Consider the following 24751-nt stretch of genomic DNA (forward strand, 5'->3'; position numbering starts at 1 on the left):
AGAAACTGAGTTTCTGGAAGGGCAAACTCATGTCAGACGGAGGCCGTTTGATTCTTATTAATTCGGTGCTCACGAGTATGCCTATGTTTCTCTTGTCCTTCTTCGAAGTCCCAGTTGGTGTTAGGAAAAGGCTGGACTTCTATCGATCCCGGTTCTTCTAGCAGAGCGATGAACTAAAGAGAAAGTACCGACTCGCTAAATGGGATATCATCTGTTGACCAAAGGACCAGGGGGGCCTTGGTATTGAGAATCTTGAAGTCAAGAACAAATGTCTTCTCAGTAAGTGGTTGTATAAGTTATTAGCGAAGACTGAAGCCACGTGGGCGCAGATTCTCCGTAGTAAGTATCTGCAGTCCAAAACTTTGTCCCAGGTGACTGTGAGACCAACGGACTCACCTTTTTGAAAGGGGCTTATGAGAGTCAAAGTAGCCTTATTTAATAGGCCAAAGTTTATAGTCGGTAATGGCACTACCACACGCTTCTGGGGGGATACTTGGCTTGGTGAAACGCCGCTGGCGCTTCAGTATCCGTCCCTGTATAGTATTGTTCAGCGGTGTGATGCTTTTGTTGCGACAATTATGCAGTCCATCCCCTCAATATTCAATTTAGGAGGACGGTAGTTGGCAACCGTGGGAAGTGTGGCTTCATCTGGTCAGTAGACCGATGGAGGTTCAGCTGTCTCATCAGCCCGATCAGTTGCGTTGGAAGCTTACTAGGTCAGTCAACTATTAAATCGATGTGTATCGATGTCATTAACTCTACCGCCATTCCTAGTTTCCAATATGTTTGGCAAGTAAAAGTCCTTTGAAAATTAAAGTGTTTATGTGGTTTGTACATAAACAAGTGATATTGACAAAGGATAACTTGGTAAAGTGCAACTGGACATGATCTACGAGGTGTAGTTTTTGTGATCGGGATGAAACCATCAAACACCTTTTCTTTGATTGCCCGTTGGCCAAAGTTTTGTGGCAGATGGTGCACATTGCCTTTAACATTATTCCTCCGAATTCTGTCAATACGTTATTTGGAACGTGGCTTGTTGGGATAGAGTCCGAAACAGCTAGACACATTCACGTAGGAGTATGTGCTTTGTTGTGGGCAATTTGGAATTGCAGAAATGATTTGGTTTTTAACAGAACAACAAATATTCATTTTTTGCAGGTTTACATGAATAAAACCTTCTATGGTCATACACACAATGTTAATCGTTTATTGAATCTCGATCGTAGTGATACACATATTCATAATTTTGATGCCAAAAGATGCAAAGTTGATAATGATAGTGCAACATATTTGTGGCACTGCCGTTTGGGTCATATCGGTGTAAAGCGCATGAAGAAACTCCATGCAGATGGACTTTTGGAATCACTTGATTATGAATCATTTGATACTTGCGAACCGTGCCTTATGGGCAAGTTGACTAAAACTCTGTTCTCCGGAACAATGGAACGAGCCAATGACTTATTGGAAATAATACATACCGATGTATGCGGTCTGATAAGTGTTGAGGCTCGTGGCGGGTATCGTTATTTTCTGATCTTCACAAATGAATTGAGCAGATATGGGTATATCTACTTAATGAAATGCAAGTCTGAAACATTTGAAAAGTTAAAAGAATTTCTGTGTGAAGTGGAGAATCATCGTAAAAAGAAAATAAAGCTTCTACGATCTGATGGTGGAGGAGAATATTTGAGTTACGAGTTTGGCCTTCATTAAAACAACATGGAATAGTTTCACAGCTCACGCCACCTGGAACACCACAGCGTAATGGTGTGTTCGAACATCATAACCGCACTTTTTTAGATATGGTGCGATCTATGATGTCTTTTACTGATTTACCACTATCCTTTTGGGGATATGTGTTAAAGACAGCTGCATTCACGTTAAACAGGGCACCGTCAAGGTCTATTGAGACGACACCATATGAACTGTGATTTGGCAACAAACCGCTGTCGTTTCTTAAAGTTTGGGGATGTGATGCTTATGTCAAAAGGATTCAACCTGATAAGCTCAAACCCAAATTGGATAAGTGCGTCTTCATAGGATACCCTAAGGAAACAACTGGGTACACCTTCTACCACAAGTACGAAGGTAAGATATTTTTTTGCTAAGAACGGAACCTTTCTAGAGAAGGAGTTTCTCTCGAAAGAAGTGAGTAGGAGGAAAGTAGAACTTGATGAGGTAATTGTACCTACTCTCAATTTGGAAGGTAGCTCATCCGAGAAATCTGTTCCCGTGATGCCTACACCTACTGCAGAGGAAGCTAATGATAAAGATCATAAAATTGTATATCAAGTTACTACAGTACCTCGTAGGTCAAACAGAGCGTGATCCGCACCAGAGTGGTACAGTAATCCTATTCTGGAGGTCATGTTACTTGACCATGATGAACCTACGAACTATGAAGAAGCTATGATGAGCCCAGATTCCGATAAATGGCTTGAGGCCATGAAATCTGAGATAGGATCCATGTACGAGAACAAAGTGTAGACTTTGGTGGACTTGCCCGATGATCAACAAGCCATTGAGAATGAATGGATCTTTAAGAGGAAGACGGACACTGATGGTAGTGTTACTATCTACAAAGCTCGACTAGTCACAAAAATGTTTTCGACAAGGTTAAGGTGTTGACTACAATGACATTTTCTCAACCGAGCGATGCTTAAGTCCATCCGAATCATGTTAGAAATTGTCATATTTGATGAAATCTGGCAAATGGATGTCAAAATTGCATTCCTTAATGGATTCATTAAAGAAGTGTTGTATATGATGCAACTAGAAGGTTTTGTCAATCCTAAAGATGCTAACAAAGTGTGCGAGCTCCAGCGATCCATCTGTGGACTGGTGCAAGCATCTCAGAGTTGGAATATACACTTTGATGAGTTGATCAAAACATCTAGTTTTATACAGACTTGTGGAGAAGTCTGTATTTACAAGAAAGTGAGTGGGAGCACTACAACATTTCTGATAAGTATATGTGAATGACATATTGTTGATCGGAAATGATGTAGAATTTTCTGGAAAGCATAAAGGAGTGTTTGAAAGGAGTTTTTCAAAGAAAGACCTCGTTGAAGCTGCTTAAATATTGGGCATCAAGATCTATAGAGATAGATCAAAACGCTTGATAAGATTTTTCAATGAGTACATACTACTTGACAAGATTTTGAAAGAGTTCAAAATGGATCAGTCAAAGAAGGAGTTCTTGCCTGTATTACAAGGTGTAAAGTTGAGTAACACTCAAAACCCGACCACAGCAGAAAATAGAAAGACAATGAAAGTCATTCCATGTGCCTCAGCCAGGTTCTATAAAGTATGTTATGCCGTGTACCATACCTATTCTGTACGTTATCATGAGTTTCGCAAGGGGGTACGATAGTGATTCAGGAGTGGATCACTGGACAGCGGTCAAAGTAATCCTTATTTACCTAAGAGGACTAAGGAAATATTTCTCGATTCTGGAGGTGATAAAGAGTTTGTCTGTAAAGAGTTACGTCGATGCAAGATTTTACACCGATCCAGATGACTCTGAGTCTCAATCTGGATACATATTGAAAGTGGGAGCAATTAGGTAGAGTGTCTCCATGCAGAGCATTGTAGACATAGAAAATTTGCAAAATACATACGACTCTGAATGTGGGGTGCGGTGTGTGTGAATTTTTTTTTCTAGGTCAGCCATTTGAGTCAGTTATGAAAAAATCTGGAGTGAAAACAAGGTCTTCAGAGCAGACAATGCTACCTGTTGAAGCAGATATCTCGTTGGTTACAGGTAGCTCATCAGAGGAGGATTCAGGGATAGATGACCAGTCCTATATTCCACCCGAGGTGTATGCCATAACTTGCGATGGTTATATTTATCATATCATGCATATGGTGTATTGCATTGCTTAGTTTAGACATCATATAGACAATATTCAATGTCATCTTCTTAGATTACAGATCTTATATCCAATATCAGCTTCTTAATATATCAATCATATATGTGAAAAAGATGATACCCCGCACATTGCTGCGGGAACTTGTTGTCATTTTTCTTACAATCTGGCCCCACATGTCAAAAAGTGATCAAATGGGTCAAATCACATTATCAATGCTTTTTTTAATAAAGTTTAGTAGAAACGTGATGGCTTTTGCAAAAAAATTAGTGACCAGGTGGTTTTCTGCAAACCTAACCGCAAATGTGATGGTTTTCTGCAATTAACTCTATATTTTGTATTTAGTAACCCAACCACTACAGTTTGCTATTATGATGGATGAAGCTCCTATTGCATCGGTAATCTATTTTCATATACATTTTCTATGATTGTGAATTAAGATTACATGCTTTTTTGCAAGAAATAAAAAAGAAAGAAAGCGGAAGATGAGATGTCAGCAATCAGATGACATCATTTATGTATATCTAACCTGACATACCTAGCAGCGTGGTAGGTGGTGTGCCGGCCCCCAATATTAGTAGTAGCAACTAGCAAGTAGGGTAAATATTTTTATATGCTGGATAAAATATGTTATAACAACAGCCAGACGGCATGACTGATGTACATCCACTTTGATGTAGTCGAGTAGGGTAATATCATATCTAATAATCAATAATGTCAGAGATTTGCAACAGGAAAATAGTTAGACATGGTATTTTATATTACAATACCATACCACGGCTAAAAGTCTTAAGTACACTTCTCATAAGATGGGCAAATTTATTACATATCCTAATACTTGAGTTCCAACTAGCAATCTACCTAGATGGCTATACGTTAGTTCCTGAGTTACATAGCTTTAGACCATACAAGGTACTTATTAATCCTGACCCCCATATGTAGCTTTAGACCATATTCATTCCAACCCCCATATGTGAGGTGAATATCTGGTGCTACGGGAGCACCACATTAGGTGCTCCCAATTTTCAAAATGCACATTTAAATATTTCAAAATTTCCAAAAACTGTCGTGGATGTTTGCACCACATAAATGTACAATACTTAAGAATTTCAAATCAAAATTCGAAATACACATTGAGAAACAAAAAAGGCATATCCAACATGAATGTTTTGCAGGAAACCCCCCGAACATTCCCGCAATGACACTCTGGTCCACATCCCGTGATGCTTCCCATTCGATCTCAGATTGGCAGCCGAGGTCACGTGGGAGCACATAATGTGAGGTGCTCCCGTAGCACCAGATATTCATCCCACATATGTGACATCCAGATCATACATATCACTTGATGGATTCCCATTTAAATACCCTGTGTACTCCCTCGGTTCTTGAAAGAGTGTACTTCCAACTTTATAAAAAGTTTACTAGAAAGTGATTAAATGGGCCAAATCACCTGATCATTGCTTTTTGTAAAAAGTTTACTAGAAACGCGGTGGCTTTTGAAAAAAAAAAGTAGCGACCAGGTGGTCTTCTGCAAGCCTAACTGTAAATGTGATGGTTTTCTACAATTAACTCTCTATAATTTTTATATTTAGTATCCCAACAATCTCAGTTTGATATTATGGTGGATGAAGATCCTATTGCCCCAGTAATCTATTTTCATATACATTTTTTGTGATTATGAATTAAGATTACATGCTTTCTTGCAAGAAAAAAAAAGAAAGGTGAAGATGAAATGTCACCAATCAGATGACATCATTTATGTATATTTAACCTCACGTACCTAGCAGCGTGGTAGGTGGTGTGCCGGCCCCCAATATTAGTAGCAACTAGCAAGTAGGGTAAGTATTTTTATATGGCAAATAAAATATGTTATAACAACAGCCAGACGGCATGACTGATCTACATCCAGTTTGATGTAGCAAGTAGGGTAATATCATATCTAATTGGATGAGCTCCTACACTATTTGTATTCATTCTCTTGGCTCTTGGGGAAGATACATTGACTGCGTCTGTGGCAGGCGGGAGAGAGTAATGTTGAAATCAACCGACTGGCCCCCTACCTCTTTCTGCTATGTTATTTGGACCTTAACATTGGCCTAGCCTGCCGTGTGGCATCGTGAGCCATTGAGAGGAATTCCCTCGTCAAGTAGTGACCCGTAGTCAAGTAGCTTTAAGTGGACGTTTGAAATCAACCGGGAAGACCAACAATATTTTCTTCTACTCCTTCCGTCTAAAAATACTTGTCATCAAAATGGATAAAAAAATGTATCTAAAACTAAAATACGTCTAGATAACACCGAATGGAGGGATTACTATCTCTATAAATTAATATAAGACGTTTTAGATCTCTAAAAAAAGGACATAAGAGATCGAAATCGATTGCATTGCTTGTACAAGTAGCATCACCAAGTGTGGGTACGTCTAGTTACCTACTCCTTCATACTTTTTCGATAAAGGGCGTTTTTATTAACTCATAATGCAGCATCAAGTGGATACAAAACATAATGAGCGACACCTGGCCTCTGCTTAGCTAAGATGCACACAGCCTTAACAAAGAGTCTAGCAAAATATGTATTAAAAAAACGACAAGTTGGCAACAGTAAAGCCATATGAGTCCAAAACTATGCCAATGTCGACGGGGGAGGTGGACCGATCCGAAGATTATGTTGCCACCCATGTTGGGTAAAAACCTCCCTGGCCACCCGCTCCAACCGCATACACACCGCCTTGAACAGCGATTGATACTCCGTTCGCTGTAGCGTAGACCACATACGAAGCCAGTGCGTACAACGGTAAATAACCTGCATAGAAGAAGAGGTTTTGCCATTAAAAACACAATCGTTTCTACATAGCCAAAGCGACCATAATAAGGCAGACGCTCCCACCCGTATTAGCGTACTAAAAGTATTTGGTATTCCATCGAGCCAGTGACCATATACATTGGCAACACTTGTTGGTGGATACAAATTGGACGCTATTTGGATGACTGGCCATATAGAACGCGAGCTCAAGTTGCAGCAAGAGAAGATGATCCTCCTCCTTCCCCAAAGTCCAACGCCAAAATCAAAGCTCCTCATGCCAACCCTAGTACCAGTAGTGATGATGGCACTGCTGCTGCTCCTCGTAGGCGGAGCAGTGGTCGCCGGTGGCCCAGGAGTCCTGCCTGGCTGCCCAGAAGCCTGCGGCAGCATCGCCATCCCCTACCCTTTCGGTATCGGCCTAGGCTGCTCCCGCCTGGGCTTCAACCTCACCTGCGACGAGACGCAAGATCCACCCACACTCTTCATGGGCGACGGCGTGGAAGTGGACGCCATCTCCCTGGCGGACGGCACGGTGCGAGTCCGGACCCTGATCATGGACGGCTCCTTCTCTGTGAACCTGACCGCCCTAGCGGCAGCGGGCGTCGGGAAGCCATCTCTCAACTCCAGCGGCTCGTGGTCCGGTGGCCTAACGGGCACCGGCGTGCAGCAGCTCGTCGTGTCCACCCGGCACAATGTCTTCGTGGCCATCGGATGTCACTTCATCGCCCACCTCGTTGGCGATGCCGACACTGCGACAACTGGCAGAGGAAGCAGTGGGGTTCCCCATCCCATGTACTACGTCAGCGCATGCGCCGTGCTGTGTGAAACCGATGATCATTCATCCTGGGGCGACCCGTGCTCTGGCTTCGGATGCTGCCAGACGACCATCGGGCGGGGCTTACCCGCGTATGGGTTGTTGTTCAAGGATTTGGACCAGGCTAATGGTTCAGCTGTGGGCGCGTTCATATTCGATCGCGAGTGGTTCAGCGGGATTAATGTATCCGCATCCATGGACATCCCTGGCATGCGATGGAAGGATGTCCATGCCTACGTCCATGGATATGGTATCTATCCGCGTCCCAAGGTGCCCACCGTGCTGGAATGGTGGCTGGACGTAGAAAGAGACCGTGACTTGCTCGTGTTCGATGAACCCCTTACAGGTCAGAGATGCATAAGCTTGAACAGCTTGGCTTTCGACGTTTCCTATGGCTCAGGCACAGGGTACATCCTAAGGTGCCACTGCTCCGATGGATACCAAGGCAACCCTTACCTTGTTGATGGATGCCAAGGTACCACCACTCGCCTCTCTTTCTTAATTCTTATCCATCACCCACTTAGTTAATTCTTTGTTATTCTCCACTCTTCCACATCATTTAGGGGTTTAGGTGAATTTACTCTTATATGCAGTTTAACATAGTATTAACACACCCGCGAAAAATACATAGTACTAACACATACGTTGTCCATATAAAATTAAAAATTGAATACTCATGGCCGGCCTATATCGATTGCACATCTAATAAAAAACCGGACGAATCTTGAGGTAAGCTATCAAGTGGTGCTCATCTTCCTCCGCTTGCTTAGACTTTGGGTTGGGGTCATCTTATTTTTGCTGGTGAAATTTAATATACTTCGGTACCAAGTACATAATCTTTACCAAATATTGAAGGAAGGAAGGTTTCATTGTTAGTCACCCTTCCCCTCCGTAGGCAGCACATTTCATATATTTTTTTCCTGCATCGCGTCGTCCCCGCACGCAACACATTTCATAATTCCTTTTTTACTGCATCGTGTTGCGGTTCCATCCCATCAATGGACCAATCAAGTCGGCCAGTTTTTAAACCCGATGAAATGCGAGAGTGGTTGGACGCCACATTGGACCTCCACCAGCACAACGAAGCGGCTGAACCAGTGACTTGCACCGGCTGGGCCTCCACTAGTGCAGTGAAGTGGTTCAACATGTCACTCATGCTAGTTTGGCCTCCACCAGCGTAGTGGTGGAGAGAAATAGCATGCGCCGAGGTATCTGAAACAAAAAGAACGTGTGTCGGGGCTCATTTCTGTCCTCCCCTTCTTGATCCTCCTTTCCCTCTCTCCTTCAGCATCGCCAGATCCATCCTGGCTGGAGGGCGGGGGGAGGAGGCCAGGTAGAAGATGTCCAGGGGTAGTAGTTGTTGTTTGAGGTTTTGGCCTAGACTTGCCACTACGAGCATTAGCACTATGCCATCTGGGTCTTCGTCGGTGGAGTTTGTGAACCGCTCATGGCACAGGGTGGTCGTCTTCCACCTTGTCTTCTTGCTCCCGTGGGTGGAGCCGACGATGGCCGCGGGATTCGTTGTCGGCCCGCTGAATAACAAGGTTCTTGTGGTGGAGCGGTGTCTGGAGTTGTCGCCATGGAGGCACAAGGAAAGAGAAGGGTGGAGCGTTGTGCTGTTCGGATTGATCCATCGGTCCTTGGGGTTTGATAGTTGTGTGGACGTTCATGGGTCCATCTTATGACACTACATCAACCTCGGGCCTCATGACTTAAGATCAATCAACCAAGTCATTCCGATGAGCCTCATTCAACCTCCATGGGGAGGCCCTTTCTTCCTTGCCTATTGATGGCGAGGAACATTACAGGGATGGTGGCAATTTCTCCCGCGAGGTTATTGCTTGTAGGAGGAGTTGATTGCTTTTTCCTATTTCTTTGGTGGTCCCTGTTTGCAGGAAGGGAGGATGCAGTTGTAATTTATTTTATTTGAGGGTCCTTCTTATAGTGTACCATCACCTTTTTGATATATAATGCAGTTTCGGGGACTTTCTGGTCCTCTTCCTTGTCGGCGGTGGGCCGGGTTGAAAACAACTCAGGTTGGGCTGACCAACGAACTAGCCTTACATACATTCTTACGAATGAAAAAAAATTACATTACTATGTGTTAGTTTAGTGGGAAAAAAGGTTCGAGTCCTTTTCCATTCGTCCTTGGAATAAACCAAATCCTATCTGGACAGGAAAAGGAACATCTAGCTAGATTATTATTATTTTTCTTTTGATAAAGGCTGGACTTTATTTGCTCAGAATGCAACATCTAGCTGATATATGCAGAGGCAGCGCCCGGCCCCAGGCAGCTAGGGACTCGGCCTGGGGCGTGGCTGTCTGGCCCTTCGTTGGCTATATATAGGTACCACTACAGTATATAGCATTCTTTGGCGTTGTATACATACGCCGTTTGCCTTTGCTCGTCACTCCAACCTAACATCGCTACTAAATTATATGTACATGTACAATCAATTCATATCAAAAGGGGGGCGAAATAGCACATAACAAATCCGATAGAAGGGCGTGGCTAGCTTTCATCTAGATGAGAAATAATTACGTCCCATCTAACACCAGCACTGTTGGATTTTAGGCGGAGATTCATGGAGATTTCTTTTATTTTATGTTTGATTGGACTTTAGGCGGAGATTCATGGAGATTTCTTTTATTTTATGTTTGATTAATCAAATAGCACAATGAGTCTACTACACAACTTTATTCTTGTAGACTTTGTTAGGCCTCCAAGTGTAGAGTTTTGTACAGTAGCAAATTTATCTCAAGTGGATGATATAAGATTTATCAATCCGTGAAAGATGTAGGATGAAGATGGTCTGTCTTAAACAATCCTGCAATCAAATACAAAAAATCTCTTGTGTCCCCGACACACCCAATACAATGGTAAATTGTATATGCGCACTATTTCAGTGAAGAAATAGTGATACAAGTGTAGTATGAGTAGTAAATATAGGTTTTTGTAATCTGAAATGATAAAAACAGCAAGGTAACAAGTATTCCCTCCATCCCCAGCGGAAAAGACAAGATGAAAAAATAAGTCACTCAACTGTGTACTAGCTTTAGTAAAAAGTTAGTACAAAGTCGAGTCACTTACTTTGGGACAGAGGGAGTAGCAAAGAACGATCAAAACGGTGTATCAATGCTTAGAAATAAGGCCTAGGGTTCATACTTTCACTAGTGCAATCTCTCAACAGTGATAAAATAATTAAAATCATATAGCAATCCCTCAATATGCGACAAAGAATCACTTCAAAGTTCTTATCATAGCAGAAAACACAAGATGAAATTATTGTAGGCAGCAAACCACCTAAAAGTTATCTTTCCGATCAATCTATTGAGTCATCCCTATAAGTGTGACGAACAGCCCTAGAGATCGTAGTACAATAACACTATATAATACACATCAATCAAGTCTAGTGTCACCTAGATACTCAATGTCACCAGAAGTATCCATGAGTTCATTATTCAATATGCATCAAACAATTTCAGACTCATAATATTCAATCCAACACAAAGAACTTCAAAGATTACCCCAAAGTTTCTATCAAAGAAAATAGGATGAAAACCTGTATCAACCTATGTGCCTAGATTATCCCAATGTCACCTCGAGAATCCACAAGTTAATTACCAAAACATACATCAAGTGACTCAATAGAATACCCCATTGTCACCACGGGTATCCACATGCATCATGTGATCCCAAATCCAAAATATTCAGTCCGATAATAATGAAACCTTAAAGGGAAAGACTAAATTCATCACGACAAAGATAGAGAGGGAAGAACACCACATATTCCACTATATTAAGAAAGCTCATGCCTCAGGGTACATCAAAATCGTGCCAAATCAAGAAACATACCCTCAGCCCCGAAGGTGAAATACTTCCTCCTCCTCATGGAAGCAGCGGGGATGATGAAGATGGCCTCCGGTGATGACATCCCCCCTTCGGCAGGGTGTCAAAGCTCGTCGGTGGAAAACATCATCTAGGTTATCTTTCGAAAGTTTCTGTATTTATAGAATTTTTCAGCGTTTGATTCACGCGAGGAAGGTTCCCTAAGGTCACCCAAGCTCAGGTGGCACGCCCTAGGGGGTGCCACCTAAGCTTGTGCCCCATCGAACATTGTCTGATCCTTCTCTGAATCTTCCTGGGTCTCTTCTTGTCCATAAAAAATCACCATAATTTTTTGTGACATTTGGACTTTGTTTGCCATGGAATTTCTGGAAAACCAAAAACATGCAGAAAACAACAACTGACACTAGGCACTAGGTCAATAGGTTAGTTCTTGAAAATCCTACAAAAGTGCATCAAAACCATATAAAAATTGTAAACATGGCATGAATACTTTATAAATTATATATACGTTGGAGACGTATCACATGGGATATATCGTGGTCTCTAAACTTGTTTCGAGTAGTTGGTCAAGCAAATGGATTATATTAGTATTTCTAGTTCTTAAGTGTAATCAGTGATTAATTCTATTGTATTTGAATTAACAAAGCGGGTTGTACATTATATATAATCATTTTAGTTGTTATGTTCTCGGTGCCTTGATTTAAAAATCGTAATTTAATTACCCTGGTAGAACGCACGAAGTCTTTTGCTAATAATTATCTGATAGAAAAAAAATCCTACCAAGTGATCATACATTGAGAGAAAGTGGAATGATTCACAACTTTTGTTTTGGTGCGGCTAAATTGGAACAATCCTGATTAATGTCACCAAAAATTTCATACTAGTAACATAGGACTACACTATGAAAATTGTGAAATTTATAGGATGTATTAAGGCATTTTTTAGTTCATATGTTTTTAATGGAGTGACTATGATGATGGTTTCATGTTGATCTAAAGCCTCCAAATTATGAGAATAGTTATTCACATAACACTTCCGAACTGCACGCTCAATGCAAACGCACGTCATTTTTTAATTAAGAGCACTGCAGTACTGAGGCGAGTGCAGTTCCCGTAGCAAAAAACTACACATGAAGTTTTCGGTACTGTTTTTGCTTTAGTGTTTAAACCATTGGTCAGAACAAGGAGTGTAATATACCGTTGGAAATCTATGGATTAGGTGCGACTTCGTCATGTAGAAATTGTTTCGAGATTTTCTCATGGTTTAAGAGCAGTTTTGAAAATTGTGCAGTGCACGATGATTGGATGCGAGCATTTTTCTCTAAATCGCCCGTCGGAATGAAGCAAAAGATACGCCGTTGGAAATATATTACTTTCTCTAATTCGATACGAATTAAGATCGATTTTGAATTTACTAAATCACGGAATTCTATTTTTCAATTTTTTTAACTTTTCGACACTGTTTTCGCTCTAGTTTTTACCTGTTTTTCAAAATGAGGCGCTTCATACGTTGTTGGAAAGCTACAGACGAGGCACAACTTTCATATGTAGAATGTTACTCAGATTTCCTTACAGTTTTAAGTTAATTTTGAAAATTGTGCGGCGGACGGCGAGTGGCAGTGGCCGTTTTTGACGATTTTTTTTCCAAACCGCTGGTCTGAATGATTCAAGTGATACGCCATTGAAAAGATATTGACGAGGTGCAACTTGTTCATGTAGAAAACTCTCTCTAATTCCTTACAATTTAGGTGCAGTTTTGATTTTTAGCGAAATGGGGACACTGTTTTTCGTGACACCCAAATCGACGAGTGAGCTGCATCAGACAGAAAAGCGCATTGCTTTAAACAGAAAACGCACTACATCAGACAGGCAAGTGAATCACATGATTTAGCGTGTCTTTTTCTAACTTCATTAATAAGAGAGGATCGCGGAGACGAGGACAAGTGAACCACAACCTATAACAAAGTGAACTACATAATTGTTTTGCCTTTCTACTTTTTTTGTAAATTCATATGGACTACATAGGCAACATAAGTGAGCTACATGATTAATTTGAGTGAGCTGCATCATTTTTTCATGTGTTCGTTTTCTCCTGCAAAATATAGTTAACTGAACCCCAGGTGTGTAATGCATCAGAGCAACCATGAAATTCATCACTCTTTTTATTTTGCAAACTGCACCGCAAAGGTTTGCTTAATGAGCTGCATCAATTTTAAAAAATTATACACCATGTCCTTACAAATTGGCAAAAATAATTCCTCAAAAAATAATAAAGGGTGAACTCCTCTTTACATTTTTTTACAATGTGAACTCCTTTTGCTAGTGAACTTCGACACCTTTTTTTAATTGCCTTACAAACAAAGCAAAGTGCATTAATAAAATAAGAGAACCTCTTGTGGGACCGCATCAAGTGAAAGTGGAATTTTTCCCAAGTTAACGGCAAAAAAATCCCACACAAAGTTGACTTTGTTTGACCAAAATGGACTTGCGAACCACATGCCTCGGTCGGGCGAAGTGCATCAACTTAGTCTCCTGCCAGGTTCAAAAACAAAGTTAACTTGAAAAAAGTGACACTTTTTTCTCTCTGCTTGTTTGAGAGAACTGATTTGGGGATGCACCTCTAATAAACATGTGCTGCCTCCATTTTAAAAAAAACATGTGCTGCCTCCAGACAAAAGATAAGCTCCTCAATGGCCCTAGCGAACTGCGAGCGTACTATAAGCAATCGTATGCTGCGCCTAGCGCGTGCCCCAACAGCGACCGTTCTAGCGCGCGCGCCATTGTCCCTGGCCCTAAGTCATAGTAAAAAAGTGGTAGAATGTGGTAATGGTTACTATACGTCATAGTTAAAAAGTGGTAAAACGTGGTAATGGTTACTATATGCTCACGCCTGCCGAAGCGAACAATCTATGTAATACCTTAAGAAACATAGTAATGAAGGCATGTCTATTACAATACTGATTTTGTACAAATATTAAATGACATAAAACATATATGGTAGTCACAATAATCTTGTGATTTTGATTTACATACTTTTAAAATTCATTTCAGATTTTAATTTAAATGCTGAAACTGTAATGCTTATACCAAATGGATCGTAATGTAGTTCTACCACCAGTAATTTGCGGATAGGTAGTAGTAACACAGTTACCGTCACTACAATTTCCATTCAATAAAAACAACTTCACGCTAACAATCCCAACTCAAGAAAAATGTAAACCAATCACTAGAGGGCCATGCTTACTATTTTTTTAGTATTGACTAAACATACATTACCATGTGATCACTTTATTTTACGTTCAGAGGATCACATGAATAGTGAGAGTTTCCTTACCACATATATGAATATCTATTACCATGGTTTACTAGGTAGTTCGTGCTGTGCCATGCAAGCTGTTCGGGAACAGCGTTACCATGTATGCTGGTTTGTTTACTGTCATTAGCGAGAAGTGCTGCAGGACGGAGATGAGGTGCTTGGCTACGGTAACAAGAATTAATTCCATTACTATTTTTCATGTTGTGTTTTACTATCATTTGCACAGAGCATAGGAGATAGGGTGGGGGCGTGCAAAGCAGGGCAACTAGCGACCAGCGCGTATGATTAGGAAATCTGCGCGCTCGCTTTGTTTAGTGCCACTATATATATATATATATATATATATATATATATATATATATATATATATATATATATATATATACACACACAATTGATGATTTAGAAGTACGCGCACTCCCTATACACCCGTACGGATGGAGTATCTTTGTATGGACTTTGAAATCAACGTCAGAAAGGGCCAGAGGGTGACGAACCAACTAGTAAGAACCTTAAGTGCATCTAAACTATTTCTGCCTCCCTATCTAGTTTGTGGTTTTCTCAGGTACCATGAATTTAGTCTTTTCGTTCATCGTTGATGCTTCAACTGCACTTTGAACTTGTACCCGACAAACATTATTGTTTTCTTTATTTATGACATCCCTTTGCTATCGAGTCATCTTTTCTATTTTCTATCCTTTCAGATGTCGACGAGTGCCAACAACCAGCTTATCCATGCGTGGACGGGACAACCTGCATCAATATGCCAGGGGCATACCTATGCCAAGAAAAGAAAGGTTTCATTAAGCTCTCAGGTACAGATGCATTTGCTGATTGACCATTTCATGAAGCTGGGCTTCGAAACCAAGTGGGGAAAACACCTGGGTCAATCCATAGCACATAGCAAATCCAATAGAAGGGTGTGGCTCGCTCTCATCTAGATAAAAAATAATTATGTCCCATGTAATGCCCACATCGTTTGATTTTAGGCGGAGATTCGTGGAGATTTTTTTTTCTTTTTTGATTAATCAAATAGCATGGATAAATCGTGGTTTCTAAACTTGTTTTATGTAGTCAATCAACTACATGTATTATATTAGCATGTCTACTTCTTAAGTGCAATCAGCAACCAATTCTATTTTATTTGAATTAACAAAGTGGTTTGTACGTATGATCAGATGTTCTCGGTGGCTTGATTTAAAGACCATAATTTAATTACCCCGGTACTGTTAAACATAATGTAGTGCCGTACATGTTGGGCATACTCGGGCGCATTATTATAACTTATCTTAACATGACTACTTGGGCCGTAGATCAGGAGGTTAGAGGTGTAGTTTATCTTCTGTAACCATAATTCTATCTCTACCTAGCCTGATCCCCAAGATGTAATCTCTCTTGTAAGATCTAAAGTGTATGTGCTATCAGGGAGGTGCGCCCCTGCCTAGCTCGTTGTCGTTGACGGTCATGTAGAGGAAGCCAACAACGATCTGGGGCAGCTTATTGCGGTTGGTGGGGTTGGCGATGAGGTCATGCCATGGCACGGAGACGCACTTGAAGCGGTGGACGGACCTGGCCGGAAGGCGGGAGAGGATCTCCAGGATAAGGTCATCGATAAAGAGGCTGGCCGCCGTCGCCCCCGGATGGTCGTCCAGCCTTGGCTCTGTGTTCCTCTGGAAGCTTGTCTCCATGGAGAGCTGCGTAGGCAGGGGAGGGTGTCACCAACCGGGCTAAAGGTCCCCAGCCCCCGGGACTAGTAGAAAACAGGCCTTTCGTCCCAGTTGATGTCTTCTAAGGAGGAATCAAGTTGGATCCCAAGCTAGCTTTTAAGGAGTAATTCTCCGCGTGAAGACTCAAGAGAGGAAGACTAGCAAGTTGCATGCGATATTATTACTCTCTTTCAAATATTATCACTCCTTGTTGTTGTTATTGTTATTGTTGTTACATGGATGAAGTGAGTGGCCACGTTATTCAAACTTGCAACGCCATTGTGGGTCCTCAATAGTTAGGCCGTTAAAGCTGATCTTGTACACAGGTTCTTTAACAAGATTAACAACTTAATGCGCTGAGATGTTGACATAAAATGTAAGAATACATATATGCGGTAGTTGCCCACATTACTTAATTTCACGGAAACGTGATGAGACAGCAGACGGCCTGCATCTCACAAAGAGAGACGTGATCCCATTTAATCTCAACTTGGGAAAAGTCCATTCAAGCTTCGGCGAAAATTCCTACGCCGTGGCTGTAGCACTGCACTTCCGCCATGCACCACTCAATCGCCATTGCCAAGCTCGCCTTGCTCCTCGCCACTGCAGCCGTGTCCTGCGGCTTCTTCGTCGTCGCCCATGCGCATGCGCGGAAGAGCTGCTGGCCGCGCGAGAGGGACGCGCTGCTGGCCTTGAAGCAGGGCATCAACGACACCGACGGCGTCCTTGCCTCATGGCAAAAACTGCGCCATGACTGCTGCCGCTGGACAGGCGTCGCCTGCAGCAACCAAACCGGCCATGTCACCGAGCTTGACATCGGTCAGAGCAGCTTGTTCGGCCAGATAAGTCCTTCCTTGCTTGATCTACATCATCTCCAGTACCTGGATCTCAGCTTCACGTCCCTACTTGGACCAAACGGCAGCAGTGTATTCCCGGATTTCTTGTCTTCTTTGCACAACTTGAGACATCTCGATCTCGCCCACACGCCATACTCTGGTAGAGTTCCTGCTCGGCTTTCCAGCCTTTCAAATTTGGAGTATCTTGATCTCAGATGGACATCCCTGCATGGTCATGCTCCAGAGTTCTTGTTTTCTTACAAAAACTTGAGACATCTCGATCTCTCCAACACGCTCTTTTCCGGTACACTGCCACGTCAGCTAGGCAATCTTTCAAACTTGCGACACCTTGACCTCAGTTATATGCAAAATATACACACAGCAGATGTCTCATGGTTAACTCATCTGCATTTCCTGGAATATCTTGACATGAGTGGCATAAATCTCGGCACCGCCAACGTGTTCCCTGTGGCCAACACAATCCCAACTCTCAAGGACCTCATTCTTGGTAACTGCTCACTTCCAAACGCCAACCAGCCGCTCACACACCTAAACCTCACAAAACTTGAGCAGCTTGTCCTCCACAGAAACTATCTTGGCCATCAAATCGATACGAGTTGGTTTTGGAACATAACAGGCATCACACATTTAGACCTTGATGAAACCTATCTCTATGGTCCATTCCCTGACGCCCTAGGAGGTATGACATCCCTCCAATTCATATCCTTTGCCTATAATGGCAATTCAGCCACAATGATGGTGGACATGAAAAATCTCTGTGATTTAGAGCTCCTACGGCTTGATGGAAGTCTCGCGTTTGGGAACATAACAGAGTTTTTAAGGAAACTGCCACAATGCTCGTCCAACACATTCCTCTCCGTGTATTCGAACCACAACAATATGACAGGAATGCTGCCAGATATGGTTGGGCACTTGACCAGTTTAGAACAACTTTCCCTTTCTAACAACAGCATTACTGGAGCTATACCATCTACTGGACTGGCCATCTTACTAGTTTGGGTCGCCTTGATCTCACTTTGAACCAGCTAACTGGCCAGATACCAATGTTACCGAGAAACCTCAGAGGACTGGCCATCTCCATGAACTCCTTGTCAGGACCTTTGCCGTTAGATTTTGGAGCTCCAAATCTTACACAGCTAATTCTCTTCTCCAATTACCTTACTGGTCAGGTTCCTAGGGCTATTTGTGAATTGAAAAACCTTCTTTTGTTGGATCTACACAATAATCTTTTTGAGGGAGAATTTCCATGGTGTTCTGCGATGCCAAGCATGGAATTTCTGATCTTAAGTAACAACAACTTTTCTGGAAATTTTCCATCTTGGATTCAGAACAGCTCAAAATTGGTTTTCCTTGATCTTGCGGTGAACAAGTTCTATGGAACGTTACCCACGTTGATTGGAGAATTGCTGAACTTGAAATTTCTGCTGCTGAACCATAACATGTTTTATGGGGATATTCCAGCCAACATCACAAATCTTATACTACTGCAGTACTTCAGTTTAGCAAGCAACAATATCTCAGGATCAATTCCATCGTCATTGTCAAAATTAATAGCAATGACACTAGAACATCCACAGCGTGGTGGGACTAACTTGTATGTTCAAGAGGACATGAACAAGGTCCTTTTGTCTGTGGTGATGAAGCGGCAAAATATGAAGTATGACATATATACAGTTTACGACATGTTCGGCATTGACATTTCACTCAACCACTTAACGGGTGTAATTCCAGATGAGATGACTTCTCTTAATGGATTGTTTACTTTGAATTTATCATGGAATCACCTGAGCGGAAAAATTCCTAGGAACATTGGGGCTATGAAATCACTAGAATCACTCGACTTATCAAGGAACAACCTTTCCGGCGAAATCCCAACAAGCTTGTCAGATTTAACGTATCTAAGCTCCTTGGACTTGTCATACAACAATCTTGTAGGAAGAATTCCGACAGGACGTCAACTTGACACCCTCTACGCTGAGAACCCGTCCATGTATAGCGGCAATAATGGTCTTTGTGGGCCTCCTCTTAAAAAGAATTGCCCAGGCAACAATGCTCTAGATCATGGTGATCAGCAGAGAAGAGAAAATGGTTCTGATCCAGTGGTGTTCTTCTACTTTGGGCTGACGGCTGGCTTTGTGGCAGGACTCTGGATTGTCTTTTGTGCTCTTCAGTTCAAAAGAGCATGGAGGAATGCTTATTTCCGCCTCTTTGACAAGCTACATGACAATGTGTACGTGTTTGTTGTTGTTACTTGGGGCATGATAACCAGTAGGACAACTACAAGTTAAGAACTGGCGTGCTAAACCAAATAAGGCTGATTCTACTGTTGAACTACTTGATGCTGGTGTCATTCTACTGTTGAACTGTATGAATAAATAAGAGTGAGTAAGTATTTAGTAGCTTGTACAAGAATGTGTTTTTTTGAAGATTATAAGCTTGTAATATGTCTTAGAAGTAACGGATATTTTGTTTGGATCATGTACACCGATCTGATTGATAAATATTCGGTTAGATCTCTCTCTTTCTTGATCCTCAAATATGTAATCCTACCAATCTTGTATTCTTGGCCTACATGGCTTTTCCCCTATATTAACATGAAACCGTGCCGAGGCAAAGGCATAAGCTTCCACAAAACATTATTTGATTGTTCATTCTGTGTGCTAACCTGTGAATCTCACCAACTCGAATTCCAGTCTAAAAGCCCCCCGGCAGAACATGTTTCCTTCACGCGATACTACATACACTTAGCTACCGGGCGCGGTCTTCTTTTCCTCAACCGAGTCAAGTCGCTTGATGCCCCATCTGGTTGATGGAGGTTTATCCATCCTGCAGTACACTGATGATACGATCATCTTTATGGAGCACGACTTGGCAAAAGCGAGAAATATGAAGCTGGTGTTATGTTTATTTGAACAATTGACCGGATTAAAGATTAACTTTCATAAAAGTGAGTTGATCTGTTTTGGTAGGGCCAATGAGGAACAAGAGGCTTATGGACAATTGTTTGGATGCGAATTGGGGACATTACGTTTCACGTACTTAGGTATACCCATTCACCATCGTAAGCTGTCAAACAGAGAATGGAAGTGTATCGAGGATCGGTTTGAGAAGAAACTGAGTTTCTGGAAGGGCAAACTCATGTCAGACGGAGGCCGTTTGATTCTTATTAATTCGGTGCTCACGAGTATGCCTATGTTTCTCTTGTCCTTCTTCGAAGTCCCAGTTGGTGTTAGGAAAAGGCTGGACTTCTATCGATCCCGGTTCTTCTAGCAGAGCGATGAACTAAAGAGAAAGTACCGACTCGCTAAATGGGATATCATCTGTTGACCAAAGGACCAGGGGGGCCTTGGTATTGAGAATCTTGAAGTCAAGAACAAATGTCTTCTCAGTAAGTGGTTGTATAAGTTATTAGCGAAGACTGAAGCCACGTGGGCGCAGATTCTCCGTAGTAAGTATCTGCAGTCCAAAACTTTGTCCCAGGTGACTGTGAGACCAACGGACTCGCCTTTTTGGAAGGGGCTTATGAGAGTCAAAGTAGCCTTATTTAATAGGCCAAAGTTTATAGTCGGTAATGGCACTACCACACGCTTCTGGGGGGATACTTGGCTTGGTGAAACGCCGCTGGCGCTTCAGTATCCGTCCCTGTATAGTATTGTTCAGCGGTGTGATGCTTTTGTTGCGACAATTATGCAGTCCATCCCCTCAATATTCAATTTAGGAGGACGGTAGTTGGCAACCGTGGGAAGTGTGGCTTCATCTGGTCAGTAGACCGATGGAGGTTCAGCTGTCTCATCAGCCCGATCAGTTGCGTTGGAAGCTTACTAGGTCAGTCAACTATTAAATCGATGTGTATCGATGTCATTAACTCTACCGCCATTCCTAGTTTCCAATATGTTTGGCAAGTAAAAGTCCTTTGAAAATTAAAGTGTTTATGTGGTTTGTACATAAACAAGTGATATTGACAAAGGATAACTTGGTAAAGTGCAACTGGACATGATCTACGAGGTGTAGTTTTTGTGATCGGGATGAAACCATCAAACACCTTTTCTTTGATTGCCCGTTGGCCAAAGTTTTGTGGCAGATGGTGCACATTGCCTTTAACATTATTCCTCCGAATTCTGTCAATACGTTATTTGGAACGTGGCTTGTTGGGATAGAGTCCGAAACAGCTAGACACATTCACGTAGGAGTATGTGCTTTGTTGTGGGCAATTTGGAATTGCAGAAATGATTTGGTTTTTAACAGAACAACAAATATTCATTTTTTGCAGGTTTACATGAATAAAACCTTCTATGGTCATACACACAATGTTAATCGTTTATTGAATCTCGATCGTAGTGATACACATATTCATAATTTTGATGCCAAAAGATGCAAAGTTGATAATGATAGTGCAACATATTTGTGGCACTGCCGTTTGGGTCATATCGGTGTAAAGCGCATGAAGAAACTCCATGCAGATGGACTTTTGGAATCACTTGATTATGAATCATTTGATACTTGCGAACCGTGCCTTATGGGCAAGTTGACTAAAACTCTGTTCTCCGGAACAATGGAACGAGCCAATGACTTATTGGAAATAATACATACCGATGTATGCGGTCTGATAAGTGTTGAGGCTCGTGGCGGGTATCGTTATTTTCTGATCTTCACAAATGAATTGAGCAGATATGGGTATATCTACTTAATGAAATGCAAGTCTGAAACATTTGAAAAGTTAAAAGAATTTCTGTGTGAAGTGGAGAATCATCGTAAAAAGAAAATAAAGCTTCTACGATCTGATGGTGGAGGAGAATATTTGAGTTACGAGTTTGGCCTTCATTAAAACAACATGGAATAGTTTCACAGCTCACGCCACCTGGAACACCACAGCGTAATGGTGTGTTCGAACATCATAACCGCACTTTTTTAGATATGGTGCGATCTATGATGTCTTTTACTGATTTACCACTATCCTTTTGGGGATATGTGTTAAAGACAGCTGCATTCACGTTAAACAGGGCACCGTCAAGGTCTATTGAGACGACACCATATGAACTGTGATTTGGCAACAAACCGCTGTCGTTTCTTAAAGTTTGGGGATGTGATGCTTATGTCAAAAGGATTCAACCTGATAAGCTCAAACCCAAATTGGATAAGTGCGTCTTCATAGGATACCCTAAGGAAACAACTGGGTACACCTTCTACCACAAGTACGAAGGTAAGATATTTTTTTGCTAAGAACGGAACCTTTCTAGAGAAGGAGTTTCTCTCGAAAGAAGTGAGTAGGAGGAAAGTAGAACATGATGAGGTAATTGTACCTACTCTCAATTTGGAAGGTAGCTCATCCGAGAAATCTGTTCCCGTGATGCCTACACCTACTGCAGAGGAAGCTAATGATAAAGATCATAAAATTGTATATCAAGTTACTACAGTACCTCGTAGGTCAAACAGAGCGTGATCCGCACCAGAGTGGTACAGTAATCCTATTCTGGAGGTCATGTTACTTGACCATGATGAACCTACGAACTATGAAGAAGCTATGATGAGCCCAGATTCCGATAAATGGCTTGAGGCCATGAAATCTGAGATAGGATCCATGTACGAGAACAAAGTGTAGACTTTGGTGGACTTGCCCGATGATCAACAAGCCATTGAGAATGAATGGATCTTTAAGAGGAAGACAGACACTGATGGTAGTGTTACTATCTACAAAGCTCGACTAGTCACAAAAATGTTTTCGACAAGTTTAAGGTGTTGACTACAATGACATTTTCTCAACCGAGCGATGCTTAAGTCCATCCGAATCATGTTAGAAATTGTCATATTTGATGAAATCTGGCAAATGGATGTCAAAATTGCATTCCTTAATGGATTCATTAAAGAAGTGTTGTATATGATGCAACTAGAAGGTTTTGTCAATCCTAAAGATGCTAACAAAGTGTGCGAGCTCCAGCGATCCATCTGTGGACTGGTGCAAGCATCTCAGAGTTGGAATATACACTTTGATGAGTTGATCAAAACATATAGTTTTATACAGACTTGTGGAGAAGTCTGTATTTACAAGAAAGTGAGTGGGAGCACTACAACATTTCTGATAAGTATATGTGAATGACATATTGTTGATCGGAAATGATGTAGAATTTTCTGGAAAGCATAAAGGAGTGTTTGAAAGGAGTTTTTCAAAGAAAGACCTCGTTGAAGCTGCTTAAATATTGGGCATCAAGATCTATAGAGATAGATCAAAACGCTTGATAAGATTTTTCAATGAGTACATACTACTTGACAAGATTTTGAAAGAGTTCAAAATGGATCAGTCAAAGAAGGAGTTCTTGCCTGTATTACAAGGTGTAAAGTTGAGTAACACTCAAAACCCGACCACAGCAGAAAATAGAAAGACAATGAAAGTCATTCCATGTGCCTCAGCCAGGTTCTATAAAGTATGTTATGCCGTGTACCATACCTATTCTGTACGTTATCATGAGTTTCGCAAGGGGGTACGATAGTGATTCAGGAGTGGATCACTGGACAGCGGTCAAAGTAATCCTTATTTACCTAAGAGGACTAAGGAAATATTTCTCGATTCTGGAGGTGATAAAGAGTTTGTCTGTAAAGAGTTACGTCGATGCAAGATTTTACACCGATCCAGATGACTCTGAGTCTCAATCTGGATACATATTGAAAGTGGGAGCAATTAGGTAGAGTGTCTCCATGCAGAGCATTGTAGACATAGAAAATTTGCAAAATACATACGACTCTGAATGTGGGGTGCGGTGTGTGTGAATTTTTTTTTCTAGGTCAGCCATTTGAGTCAGTTATGAAAAAATCTGGAGTGAAAACAAGGTCTTCAGAGCAGACAATGCTACCTGTTGAAGCAGATATCTCGTTGGTTACAGGTAGCTCATCAGAGGAGGATTCAGGGATAGATGACCAGTCCTATATCCCACCCGAGGTGTATGCCATAACTTGCGATGGTTATATTTATCATATCATGCATATGGTGTATTGCATTGCTTAGTTTAGACATCATATAGACAATATTCAATGTCATCTTCTTAGATTACAGATCTTATATCCAATATCAGCTTCTTAATATATCAATCATATATGAGAAAAAGATGATACCCCGCACATTGCTGCGGGAACTTGTTGTCATTTTTCTTACAATCTGGCCCCACATGTCAAAAAGTGATCAAATGGGTCAAATCACATTATCAATGCTTTTTTTAATAAAGTTTAGTAGAAACGTGATGGCTTTTGCAAAAAAATTAGTGACCAGGTGGTTTTCTGCAAACCTAACCGCAAATGTGATGGTTTTCTGCAATTAACTCTATATTTTGTATTTAGTAACCCAACCACTACAGTTTGCTATTATGATGGATGAAGCTCCTATTGCATCGGTAATCTATTTTCATATACATTTTCTATGATTGTGAATTAAGATTACATGCTTTTTTGCAAGAAATAAAAAAGAAAGAAAGCGGAAGATGAGATGTCAGCAATCAGATGACATCATTTATGTATATCTAACCTGACATACCTAGCAGCGTGGTAGGT

The 24751-nt window shown here is 41.4% G+C and overlaps 1 pseudogene; it reads left to right on the forward strand.

Moving 5' to 3' along the window:
* The first annotated feature begins 16915 nt into the window (after window positions 1-16915).
* Window positions 16916-19503, forward strand: LOC119290049 (annotated as a pseudogene).
* Window positions 19504-24751: the final 5248 nt, after the last annotated feature.

This window comes from Triticum dicoccoides, chromosome 4A (assembly GCF_002162155.2).
Source record: "Triticum dicoccoides isolate Atlit2015 ecotype Zavitan chromosome 4A, WEW_v2.0, whole genome shotgun sequence".
Lineage (NCBI taxonomy): Eukaryota > Viridiplantae > Streptophyta > Magnoliopsida > Poales > Poaceae > Triticum > Triticum dicoccoides.